At 34.1% G+C, this 14330-nt stretch overlaps 1 protein-coding gene across 11 annotated transcripts in view; it reads left to right on the forward strand.

The window, feature by feature from the left end:
- DPH6 (diphthamine biosynthesis 6) overlaps nucleotides 1-14330 on the forward strand; it is a 520575-nt gene that overhangs the window by 63773 nt on the left and 442472 nt on the right. The window lies entirely within an intron of this gene.

Here is a 14330-nt window from a genome sequence, read left to right on the forward strand (position 1 = left end):
ATTTCATCCTGTAACCCCATGATAATTTTTTAGCTGCTCTTTGGTGAGCTCTAAAGTTTGTAGAAGTCTTGGAGGAAGAGTTTTAACCTAATTTTAACCAGGGTTAGTGCTTGATGAATTCCCATCATCAGAAGCATTTCCTAAAAGGTACATGTTGCTGCTTGTAGCAAGCTGGGAAAGCAAAACCACTTCTCTACACTTCAGATTAATTCTTGACTAAAAATAGTGATTTCAGAGGGTCTGCAGTATACTTTTCAATGTGTTGAGAGTCAAAACTTGAAGATTCAGTGGGTTGATCATCCTATACTCATAGGTAGGCAGTAAATTTTAAATTGTTGGACTACTTTATATGGGTCTGTGATATTTAGCTTATATATGTATAGAATTGGCCCACTTTTCCTCCTGTCACAGGTCTACTTACTGAAAAGTTACACTCAGTAAAGAAGAATGAGAATCTTGTCACAGATGAATACATTATCTGGTCACAGTAGAAAAGAAGAATAAAGATGATGAGGTGTTAATTTGAAATTTTCTTTGTCAGAAGGTTTGAGACTCTTGTTCTGCTTTATAAATGGATTTTTCATAGCTACTACCCATTATGTCATTTGAAGATAATTTTCTATTCTTCTGAGATTTAGTTTCTTTCTTGCACTTGTTACTAATATATCAGTTTATAAGATAGTCTTCTTCTATAGTTAAAGTAATCTTAATTAGGAATCTGAGAATGCTTTGAAAGTCATAATATGCTCAGCAAGTTTAAGGGGTTGCCAGCCTATAGATCTAATAATTGTAGGAGCTTTTAAATCCTCTTATTAAAATAATCAGTACCTTGATAATATGTATTATTTTAACTGGTAATATTGCAAATGACTATTGGTGCTCATTGTTGCAGGTTAGAAATGATCTACTTTCTTAATTAATGTAGGTTCTTGTTATAGTTTTAGACTTACTACCCCAGATTTTGTTTTAATTGATGAAATTGCACTGAGTTCATTTGAGGCCCTAGATAGAACCGTGCAGATTAATGATACTGAATTCATATATACCTTTTCTTAACAAATCATTAAGTATGTGATTTACTTTGTGTAATTGTTGAAGTATTCCAGTAGAAATAGCATTGATGGTATTAAGTTCTTTTCAATAAAACCTCACTGAGAATATAGGTTTAAGAATTACATTTCCCAAATCCACTGCATATTTTTATCATCTTTATGTGAGTTTGTGAGTGTGTATGATTCTATATGTCTGTATGTGTGTATGGGTAAAGTATTTCTAGTGTTTACATTACATTTTTTTCTTTAAAATTTTAAAGATTAATTTGAAAGTTGAATGTAACATTTCTTTCTAGATATTGTTACAGTGGTAAGCAGTTCTGTTTAGTTACAGCCTTATCAGTAACCTTTACACATAATGTGATATTGTCTGAATGTCTTATTTTGTTCAGCTTTCTCTGGCACTGATGAAGCCTAAGGCTGCTGTTTCTTTGAGTTAGTGATAATTTTTTATCTGATTAACTGACACATTTAGTTGAAATCAGACACAGCCCTTAGGCTGGGCATGGATTTAATTTTAAAAGTATCAAAGGTTTGCTCTGTGTGCTATTTAATCATCATGTTTATCAGGCAAAGAAAAATTACCGGAAGGACCATAGGGAGAGGGTTATCTTAAGGAGCAGTAGCTTGGAAAATTGATAATAGCTACAAGGTAATTTACTGCTAACTTTTACATTCATTAATATAACATTTCCCGCTAATAATTACAGTGCATGTAATATACTAATTAAATTGAAAGCATTATCACTAATTTTCTTTTTGCTGAACCCTAAGATGGCTGGATAAGAAGTGAGAATGTGAAATTGAAGAAAATCCATGTAGTCACACCAATTTAAACAATTGGTTATTTGGCCAGTGAAAACATTTTAGAGATAGAAAATCAATCACTGTGAATGTTTATAGGAACTAATTTTAGGCTGTGACAAGGAAATGAAATCTCTAAATGAATGAAATCACTGTGTACTGTAGGTTTATAAAATATTACACTGGTCTGACCTATAAAAGTAATACATGTACCAGGAACCAATGCATCATACTATCCATCTGTATGATGACACCACTCTAATGAATGAATATGCTAGGTTGATGGAGTACACTGATACCATGCAGCCTTTGCAGTAGCTGTTTGTTGGATAGCTCTTTACACTTTGTAATATAATTTATTTTTTTCCTTCAAAAACTAGTTTATGCCGTATAACAAAGTGCAACAACTCCAAGTTAATATTTAAGAGAAAATCTACTTACCTCAAATATTCCTTAACAAGAGCAAAAAAATCTAAAATATTCCTGTTTATTTGAAATTTTATGTAATTCATATAATAAATGTTTTACTTTGATACATACTTATTGTATTAATTGTACACTTAAATCCGGTGGTAAACCTCTAGGGTTTTTTCCCTCCACCTTCATTAATGATATGCATAGTACTGGTATAATAAAAACTAAAATAATAAAATCATTTCAGCTTGTATGAAAAATAAAACCTATAATTAAGAAGTCTTAACTTTGTACATATAATAAAGTATGACATTGCTAAATGTCTGCTGTCATAATTCACAAATGTATTTGTTTTTGTTTTGTTTTTGAAAGTCTCATGTTGTATTCATTTTTAGAGTGGAAAATGTTAGTGGTTTCCATGGAAAGAAAATATTATAAAAATGAAAAGAGAATTTAATGTTTCACTGCCTATTTTTTATAGATTATTTTTCTTAACATTTGCTATTCCGTCACTTCATATTTGATGTATGTTCGACAACTAAATAAATGCATTGTTACTTATATACACTTTGCTATTGGCAAGTGGAATTCAATCTAAAGTCACTTTGTCTTGCACTTAATTAATTATAGGACCTTGTTTTAAGGAAGTTTTAACTCTAACTAATGTTAGAATAGATCTTGATGGCTTTGTAATCATGAAGTTTCAGTGTAATTTATTTTTTCTACTATACATTGACTGTAATGTAGTGGCGACAAACTAAAATGGTCAAGAAGAAAAAATAGAGTCTTTGTGATTTGTTTGGATTTTTAAAATTAAAATCTTTAGATTGTATTTAAATGATAGTTTTCTAATTTTCTGGTATTTCAGAGTTAAAGGTCATTTCTGTCTTTTATTTATACTGATTTCTTTAATAACCTACTTTATAAAAAGTGAGACCATGTTTCATTTATTTAACACAACAGGATGAAGTCAAACGGTACCTTCTCAGTTATTTTGTTATTCCATTATCCTAACTTTAGGCACAACTGCATTTACTGATCCCAACAGCTCAGTTTTGGAAAAATAGGCATATGAAGAAGCCTACATCTCTTATTTGCTAATGAGGGAAGTGAGATCCAGAGAAGTTAGGAATCTTATTTAAAAATCCCACAGCTAATTATTGTTAGAAATATATGCCAAGTAAGATGCATTTTGTATTATGAGATCTCGATCAGCTCAGAATATTTCTTGTATAGATCAACAAATAGTTTTTATAATTTGAAATGGCTATATGCTTTTTAATTTTTTTAAATTAGTAAGCCTTCCAGCAAATCACACTGCCATGTGTGTACCTATGCAACAGTCTTGCATGTTCTTCACATGTACCCCAAAACCTAAAATGCAATAAAAAAAAATCTGATAAATACTCAAGTTATAATAACACTGTCAACAAAAATCAGTTATGTGATTATCAAACGGTAGAAAGTTTAGAAAGTCATGATGATGCCATCTGGTGTAGATTACTGCTATAAAAATATTTGTCACTATAAAGATATTTTATAGGTGGAGCCTGAAAAAAAGTTCAATAAATTAAAAAACTAAAAAAAAAAAATTAGTAAGCCTTCTCTTTCCAAAATCTTCTCCCTTCTATACTGTTTGTAGAGCTGCTCAGCATGATGTCATAATGTTTTGTTCTGTAAAAATAGTTTTTGTTCTTTTCATTTACTGCTTTGTGTTAATCATCTCTATTCATGTATCTTTTCTCCAGGTACATATAAGCTTCTTCAGAGACTGTGGCTTAGATCACTTTTCTTTTCTTTTTTTATTTTTTATTTTTTATTTTTTTTTTGAGACAGAGTTTTGCTCTTGTTACCCAGGCTGGAGTGCAATGGTGCGATCTCGGCTCACCGCAGCCTCTGCCTCCTGGGTTCAGGCAGTTCTCCTGCCTCAGCCTCCTGAGTAGCACAGGCATGTGCCACCATGCCCAGCTAATTTTTTTTTGTATTTTTAGTAGAGACGGGGTTTCACCATGTTGACCAGGATGGTCTCGATCTCTTGACCTCGTGATCTACCTGCCTCAGCCTCCCAAAGTGCTGGGATTACAGGCTTGAGCCACCGCGCCCGGCCCACTTTTCAGTATTCTTCTCAGCTTAATTTTTTACTTATATTTACTATTATTATTTTTGTTTGGGCATTCTTACCTCTTTGCTTGCCTTTTTTTTTTTTTTTTTTTTTTTTTAACTTTAAGCTCTGGGATACATTGTGCAAAACATTCAGGTTTGTTGCATAGGTATACACGTGCCATGGTGGTTGGCTGCATCTGTCACTCCATCATTTACGTTAGGTATTTCTCCTGATGCTATCCTTCCCCTAGCCCCCATCCCCCAGCAGACCCTGGTGTGTGTATGTCTGCAGTGGTTCAGTGCTTCATTATTCAGATACAGGGGTGAGGCCTGAGAATGGATCAAATCAATAATGGTGGCTATTGTTTTAAGGTTTTTTCCAAACTTTTTTTTTCTTTTTTTTCCTTAATCCTAAATGTGGTTGTATCCAAGTTTTTTATTATTGATTTCTTAAATTAATAACTTAAAATTATCTCCCAGGTGTGATACTTTGCAGGTAGCATGAGGTACAGTATTGTAACTATTCCCTTAAGACTGGCTTTTATATCCCAACTCTTAATATTAAAGATCTTCTGAATGTAGACATTTCATGTATTTTCTACTTTTCATAGCAGTTGTGGGGGTGATATTAATTAAGTCATGGTGACTTACTGATGACTAATAAACATTTTTAAAATTATTCATTTTAATTTTTCACATTTACACAGTGTTTAAATATGCTTTAAAAGACATGCTGCTTGACTAATGGTCAGCAGTTGTTTTTTTTTTCTCATGGTTCCTAAAATGAATAGCCAAAAGATGATCTACCAAGAAAGAAAAATTGGCAAATCTGTTTTTTAACTTAATTAATCTAACCATGTGCAGGTCACCCTTAAAAGAATTCTGAAAACTAGAGTATGCCTTTAAGCTTTGCTATTATGGCTGTTGGTGGTCTTTTATTTGAGTTTATCAAGGGTAAAAAGGAGTGAAGAATATAACTGATCCTCAGTATTTGTTTCTCCTTTGTGTAATTCTGTAGGTTTATGTGGCAGTATTTTGCTAGAATTTTGAAACCTCGTGACTCTAGTTATAACAGCACTTTAGGCAGTAATATGTTGATCAGGGCTAATTAGAATTTTTCACTTGTATTTTTTCTCTCTTAAAGAGGGGACATTTTAAACTTGATTTAGAAAGCAGTTTTCCGCCAAACCTTAAGGGTAGAGATTTAGAGGATTTTGCCATTGTTATTGATGTTAATTTTTGTTTATTGAATGGGCAACACAGTGACCTGGTTCAAAATTCACAATGTTCATAGGTATATGCTCTCCCTCTCCTACTCAGTTTCCTTCCCACTCCAACCCAACCAGTATTGTCAGTTTCTTATGTATCATTCTAGAAATATTTTAAGTATATAAAAGCACAAACATGCAGTGTGCACAGTGTTCTATCCCTTGCCTTTTTTAAATAGTGTATCCTGAAGATCATTTCATTTTTAGTAAAGCGTTTTCTCATTTTTAATTGTTGTGTAGTATTCCATTATATGTATATATTATCATTTATTTAACTACCCTACTAAGGAGTGTTTAGGTTGTTTCCAGTCTTTTGCTATTACCGTGAATATTCTGGTACATATTTTGAATATGTATTAGAATAACCATAAGTTTTTAGGTGGAATTTCTGGGTCTAAGGGATTATGTATTTGTAATTTTAACAAATATCGCCATAACCCTAGTCCAGGTACACACACACACACACACACACACACACACACACACACACGTTTTTCTACCCTCTTTGATGTTCTGTGAAAAAGATAGTCTGAGTTTTGATGAAATTAATGATTTTTAAACAATTACTCAGATAATTGGGCAGTTTATTGAAGAGATATTTATATTTGTAAGGAGAATGAAGCTGGATAGGTTTTAACATGATTATATTATTCCTGATCTAGGCTTTTATTTTCATTTTCTTAATGAAAGGAACACATAATTGAATGATGTGAGATTGAAGTCCTTTTCCTAATTATGATGCTTTTGATTTATTTGGTAAATGAATGCAAATCACAGTACTTGCCTCATCTTTAAAGCTTGCTTTTACCAGGACTTTTTTTTTCCCAGGAGTATTATGGGCATTATATAAAAATGAGACAATTCTCATTTATTGAGTAATATTCATAGCATTTATTGATTAGGCTTATATAAACTTGTATTCTGTTGTTATCCTTGGCTCCTGGCAAAGTATTTCATAGTTTGAAACTGAGCATCTTAGAGATAGCTTCCAGTAAGTTTTCATATTGAGTATAGTCATTGAAGTTGCTTCTGTTACTTTCCAGATTGATTCCTAAGAGAATCAAAATAAACTTTCAAATAGATGTGGTAGCCCTCAGTTCCTAACCCTTCATGTGGTGATACTGGATACCACTGAATTTTGTAATGTATTTACTATATCGTATTTGTTAAGGTTGATGTATTCTGGAAAGTCTTGCTGGATGTTTAGCTCCACGAAGGTGCAGATGATGTCTCCCTATGTTTTGCTCTATCTGGGATGCAGAGCATATAGGAACTCAAATATTTGTTGAATAATTAATTTGCTAACTGAAAGAAAATAGTCTGTTGGGACTTGTCTCTTGCTGATTTTTAGACATTGTACTTTGGATAATTTTGTCTCTTTTGTTTTTCAATTTTCCTTAAATGATTACATACTATTAACGTTTTATGCTCATCTTGGGCCTTTTTGGCTTCATACTCATTCTTAGCCCCTTGTGGGTACTGTTTGGTGTCCAGGAAGCTTAGTGGGATTAAGTGTCCATACTCTCATTCGCTGGCTATGGATTTGGCCAGTTGGAGGCACTGGGGAGATTGGAGGGAATGAGGAAAGGAAAACTTGTTCTTCCCTCTCACTCTGCTTGGGTAGAGTCACTGCTGTTGCTGACTTGCTACTTTCTTCAGCTCCTATTGGACAGGTCCACTGAGTTTTATTCTATAAGGGTACATGGTTCCTGGGTTCTGGTAAACTCCTTTTTGTCCCAGCAGGCTAAGGATAATAACTGCTTCTGCTATTGTTAATCCCCAGGTTCCTTCACTGTCTCTATTTGGTTTCTCAGTTCTGTTACCTGTGTAATCAATTCCCTGGCATTTAAAAAAATATTTGGAGTGTTTTACTTTTCTGTTGGACCCTGACTGATATAGTCATTGAAGTCCTAATCTTATAAAGTTCAACTTTATTTATATATTTTTATTTATCTGTTTTTTAGAGATGAGGACTCGCTATGTTGTCCAGGCTGTAGTGCAGTGGCTATTCATGGACATGATTGTAGCACAGTACAGCTAAACCACAACATTACTATCACAAAATGATTTTTAAAAACGGTCATTCTTTATATTGATTATTGTGGGACCCACACAAATGACTGAATTATTCTCAAGCACTTTTTTGATTGAATATAAGGCATTACACTGCATGTTATGTGGATGCTAACAATCTAATAGAACTCAGAACATGTATAGAAAATAACATGTGTAAACTATCTCAAGAAATTTACTGAGTAAGAGATATAAAGGATTTAAATGAGAGAGCTTCTGATCAGGAAGATCAAATGTGATTTCGTGGGTTGTGAAGAATGAGTGGGATTAGAGTAGGTGGAAGTTGGTTGCAGAGGATGGAAAGAAAATTCCAATGGAGAAAAGAGTAAGAACAAAGGCATAAACAAAGAGTAAGAACAAAGTAAGAAATTAGTGTATTCAGCGAAATAGTAGATAGTAATGAAAAAGATTTAATGAAAATAAAAGTAGATTAGAGAGAAAAATTTATTTGGCAGGTAGGAAGGTGTGGGGGGATTGATTTTAAGAAGATAAATCTAATAGTTGTATCAATAGGAGGGAGAAGTAATTAGTAGTAGAGAGAGCAGTGATGACTTCATTGATACTATTCTAGAGAGAGCTGAGGGGATCTGATTTAGGAGCACTGCAGTAAAAATGCTTGATTTTTAGTACTTTGTGACTAGATGGGGGAATATGTAGTTTCAACATCTATCTGACATCAGATAAGCACCCAGATTGGATGGAGAGAATCTTATGTTACTTGTACATCTTAAGCTTGGTTGATGCTAGTGACAGAGAAATGAGGAAGCACAGAAGGTTAAGGGAGAAATAGGTAGTATTTGTATTGCTCTTTATGATTGAACACCTTCACATGTTACATTAGTTGCCTTACAGAACCCTATGAATAGGTATTTTCTGTATTTTATGAGGGAATTGATTTGATGAGGGTTAAATCTATACAAGATAATTGTTAATGTGTATGTTGTAAGGCTGAGCTTTTTAACTCAGCTCTTCCATTTCTCTTTTTTTCAATAATTCACTTTATGTATTCTTGTGACCACAAATTACATCTCCTGTAGTAATTAAGATAAATTTAGTTTTGGAGATATTATTGAAGAAATGTTACAGTTTTTAAACTTTAAAAAGTTTTTCTTTAAAAAGTACAGTTAGTGTGTATGATAAAAGATAAGAGTTTTTGTTTTGTTTTGTTCTAGGTTCATGCCGCACTTTTAAAGACTGTAAAGCTAAATACATTTTCTCATGGCTTTGTTATTCTTCAAGTAGATAATGTTTCTTTTTGTTAGCAGAATTAAGACTGAATTGGGAAATGGTCTATCACTTTCTTTCCATAGTGGTACTGCCAACATGTTTTGTGAACCTGTGTAAGTCAGTCTACTTGCTTTTGACTTATTACTAAATATGTTACTTTTCTCTTTGATCCTACATTCTCCTCTAGCACTTGCACCATCTCTTCACAAGTCTTTTTGAAATACTTATTTTCCTTCTCATGTCACCTTTTCAGTTTAGTTCCTATAAACATCAGTTTATTAAGACTTCTCTTGTCAAGGTCAGTAATAACCAAATCCAGTGAACATTTTTTATTCTTTTTTTAAATCCCTGTTTTTTTCATTCCTTGACCTCTTTGTGATACTAGGCACGATAGACTCTCCCCTTTCAAACCTCTTTGACCTTGGCATCTGTGGTAGTATTCTCTCCTAGTTTTTCATCTGTACCTCTGTTCTTAGTTGTTTTTTTTTATTTATTTAATTAATTTTTTTGAGACATAGTCTTGCTTTGTTGCCCAGCCTGGAGTGCAGTGGTGAGATCTTGGCTCACTGCAATCTCTGCCTCCTAGATTCAAGCAATTCTTCTGTCTCAGCCTCCCAAGTAGCTGGGACTACAGGTGTGCACTACCATGCCTGGCTAATTTTTGTATTTTTAGTAAAGACAGGGTTTCTCCATGTTGGGCAGGTGGGTCTCGAACTCCTGACCTTGGGCAATCTGCCCTCCTCAGCCTCCCAAAGTGCTGAGATTACAGTCATCAGCCTAGTTTTATGCTCGGCCTAGTTTTCTTTTAAGGACTCTTTTTTCCTTGCCTACTTTATAAATGTAGCTGCTCAGGGCTTCATTCTTCACCCTCTTCTTTCAGTCTATATGTTTTCACCGTTTTATCATATCTTTTGACATGGCTTTAACTGTCATTGGTATACACATTTATATTACCTGATTATACCTGTTTTTTGAGCTCTGTACCCAACTGTCTACTGGATGCCTCTCAGTGAATAACCTAAAGGCACATAAGATTCAGTGTCCAAATGGTACTCAACATCTTCCCCAAATTTGTATATTTCCTATCGATCAGTGTGAATGCTCTCTATCAAGTGACCGAGCCAAACACTTGGGTGCATTCTGGGTTCCTTTCTCAGCCATATACCACCAAAATCTATTAATCATTCCTTATCAACATATCATGAATCTGCCCTCTTGTCATAACTTCTGCCTTAGTTTAGACCTTTATCATTTCTTACTTAGATTCCTTTAGGGTTCCCTGCTTTTAACCTTAGACTTTTCTGATCAATACTTCTATATACTTAATGCCATTTAACTTTACACTTAAAAATGGTTAAAATGGTAAATGTTATATGTATTTGACCATAGTAAGAAAAGTAAATCCAATATTTATGTTATCATGCTTGTCTCAGTAAATCTTACTTTCCTTTCTTGTCAGAATGTAATCTAAATTCTTTATTGTGGCCTACAAAGTATGGTACATAATGCTGTTCATGCTGTGGTTTCTGCCTCCCCTTTTATTGTTTTGTTTTGTTTTATTTCAGACAGAGTTTTGCTCTCGTTGCCCAGGCTGGAGTGCAATGGCGTGGTCTCGGCTCACTGCAACCTCTGCCTCCGGGTTCAAGCAATTCTCCTGCCTCTGCCTCTCAAGTAGCTGGGATTACAGGCACCTGCCACCATGCCCAGCTAATTTTTGTACTTTTAGCAGAGACAGGATTTCACCTTGTTGGCCAGGCTGGTCTTGAACTCCTCTAACAACAGGTGATCCACCTGCCTTTACTTCCCAAAGTGCTAGGATTACAGGCATGAGTCGCCGTGCCCAGCCTCTGCCTGGCCTTTTTAGTCTCATCTTCTGGTAACTCCCCACTTTTCAACAGCCTTAACCTTTCCAGCATTCTTAACAGTTTTTTCCCCCTCTTTTGCTGTTTTTGTCAGTGCCCCATAACCTCTGTTAATCCTGTCCATTGGGGTTACAGATTTGGTCCCTTAAGTCTCTTTCTTCATGACTGTGTTCAAGCATTAGCTCCTTAGTCTTGACCCCCACCCCAGAGACTTCCCTTGTTCCTACTGTGAAAGGGAGAATGGTAGATGAAGGTAGAGAGGTAATGGGGGATCTGTCTTATTTTGAGTGAGATCTAACTGTTGAAGGGTTTTCAGCAGGAAAAAGGCAGGGGCTAGGATGATCTGTGACTCACTTGGGATGATTGTTCTACGCACAGATACTCAACTGCTGTTTAATTCTGTATCTCATTTATTATTGAGAAATCAGGCACAAGTTACACAGCTCTTCTTGACCTCATCTTTCTCTTCTGTAAAGTGAAGTTAATAAAAACTCTCTTGAAGAATTGTTAGGATGATAAAATGAGATAATGCATAGAATAAAGTGATAAGTACAATGCTTTGCAGATAGTTTCTTGATAAATTCAGTTTGGGTGAGTGACTGTTGAAGCAAAGTGAAATTTGAGAAATAGCCTTATTTATATCCAGTGAAATACAATTCAAGAAATTGAGTTTAATGGACTATGAAATTTATTTAAATAGCCCGTGCCACTTAACAATGTTTTGGTTAACAAAGGACCACATAAACGGTGTTGGTTCCATAGATAATGGAGCTGAAAAATTCTTGTCTCCTGTTGACATTACAGCCATCTTAATTTCATAGCACAACATTTTACTCATGCGTTTGTGGTGATACTGGTGTAAATAAATCTGCTACATCGAGTGTTTGTTGTTATTTTTTAGTGTACTCCTACTTATAAAAAAAAATTAACTGTGAAACAGCCTGAGGCCGGTCCTTCTGAAGTATTCCACAAGAAGGCCTTATTGTAGGAAAGACAGCTGCATGCCAGTCATTACTCCTGAAGACCTTCCAGTGTGGAGGAAGAAGACAGTATTACTGATAATGTTGAACCCTCTTAGGCTACTGCATGTACTTGCGTCTTAGTTTTTTTGTTTGTTTTGTTTATTTGTTTGAAATGAAGTCTCACTGTGTCACCTAGGCTGAAGTGCAGTAGCATGATCTCAGCTCACTGCAACCTCTGCTTCCCGGGTTCAAGTGATTGCCCTGCCTCAGCCTCCTGAGTAGCTAAGATTATAGGTACGTGCCACCACACCCAGCTAATTTTTGTATTTTTGGTAGAGACAGGGTTTTACCATGTTAGCCAGGCTAGTCTCAAACTCCTGACCTCAAATGATCCACCTGCCTTGGCCTCCCAAAGTGCTGGAATTACAGGCATGAACTACCACACCTGGCCTTGTGTCTTAGTTTTAAACAAAAAAGTTTAAAGAGTAAAAAATAAAATGTTTTAAAATAGAAAAAAACTTTATAGAATAAGGACTTAAAGTATTTTGTAAAAATACTTTATACAATTTATTTGTGTTTTTTATTCCAAATGTTACTACAAAATGTAAAAAAGTTAAACAGATTAAAAAGTTAATTAATAATAAAATAAAGTTAAAATAAGCTGAGGTTAATTTATTATTTAAGGAAGAAGTTTTTTTGAAAATTTAGTGCAGCTTAAGCTAAAAGTCTACAGTAGTATACAGTAATGTCCATGGTCTTTGTATTCACTCATAATTCACTCACTGATTAACCCAAAACAACTTCCAGTCCTGTAAGTTCCAGTCATGGTAAGTGCCATATAAAGGTGTATCATTTTTATCTTTTTAATTGTATTTTTCTATAAAAACTGTTCTTTTTCTATGTTTAGATAAGTTTAGATACCCAAATATTTACCATTGTTACAGTTCCCTTTGGTATTCAGTACAGTAATATGCTGTACAAGTTTATAGCCTAGGAGTAATAGGCTATACCATATAGCTGAGGTGTGTAGTAGGCTTTACCATCTAGATTTATATAAATACACTCTGTGATGTTCACATGATGAAACAGCATAATGACTCATTTCTTAGAATGTATGCCCATTGTTAAATATCTTAAAACCGTATGCATTTCAATATGGTCCTACGATTGCAAATGAAATTTTACGTAAATGATTTTTTTCTTGGTAGTGGTAGCTTAAGTATAGATTTTTGAATATTTATAGTCCTGTTAATATAAGTTGCATTTTAAAGTTATCTCAAACAATCAAAGGACATTTCCTTAGCAGCTTAGAAAATGAGTTCAGAAAGCAGCTTCTAAACAGGTTGAACATTACCAAACTGAGGTGCTTAGAAAGGAATACTTCTTGAGTGTTACTTTATATTCCTAATAAGCAATTAGGTGAATAAGGGATCGAACCATCTAATTCTTTCTTAATTTTTGTTGCTTGCTGTTTAGGCATTTCCCAGAAGTCCTCAAAATATCACCTCTTATTTATTTAATTTTTTAAATTTAATTGTTAAGTTTTTGAGACAGAACCTTGCTCTGCTGCCTAGGTTGGAGGTCCAGTGGCAGGATCACCGCATAGCTCAATCTCCCAGGCTCAGGCAGTCCTACCACCACAGCCTCCATAGTAGCTGGGTGTAAAGGTGTGAGCCACCATGCCTGGCCCCACCTTATCTTTTTAGCAAAATGGTTGCTTCAGAAACTCAAGGAAAATAAACAACTTTAGTGCAGACTTCGATTTATTTTCATACGTAGGTTGAATTTAATCTGGAATGACTTCAGACTGTTGCAACTATCATGGAGACTTAGAAGTAAAATAACAATTGTTTTAAATGGAAATAACTGACAAATTATTATGCCCTTCTGCAATTTCTTTGTTATTTTATTTTCAGCCATAAAAACTTTTTCCCCTTTTTAATGAAAGCCCACGATGGGAGATAATAATGCTACAAATTAGTGTCATGAGCTCACTGTTTAATGGGAGAGTTCCAGATGGTGATCATTTTTCATTTTACAAATTTTTTATATTGATGATTTTAAGAAAAAAACAAAAGATTTTTTTAACTAGTCTAGCAATATTTTAATTAGATGCCTGAATATATTACTTGAAATTCTAAGTGTCACTTTTAGAATTATTTAAGATAATATTCATTTCTTTGGTTATTTTTATTAGCCTAGACTTGTGTAATTCTACCAAAGTGATAAATTGGAGGTTTAAGGAAAAAGCATCTAATGCTATACTTGCCATGTACATTCCTCGCTTAGTTTTCCAGGCCCTAGAACATTGTTGGCATTCACAATTGTTTATTTAATAATGTCATGTTACCAGAAGTCCAAATACTTCCCTCATATCTATAATGCAAGTGTGGTTTTTAAATGAATGGTTCATATTAAAAATGTTAGAATGCCTTTCAGATGAAAAACACTTTGAATTCAGAAGATCATTTTTTTTTCATTAACAGAATAATACTGGTAACTGAGGCATTTTTTAAAGAAAATAATATCCCCGATAAATGCAATCTGCATATCTTGTTATCTTTG

Source organism: Saimiri boliviensis, chromosome 2, assembly GCF_048565385.1.
Source record: "Saimiri boliviensis isolate mSaiBol1 chromosome 2, mSaiBol1.pri, whole genome shotgun sequence".
Taxonomy (NCBI): domain Eukaryota; kingdom Metazoa; phylum Chordata; class Mammalia; order Primates; family Cebidae; genus Saimiri; species Saimiri boliviensis.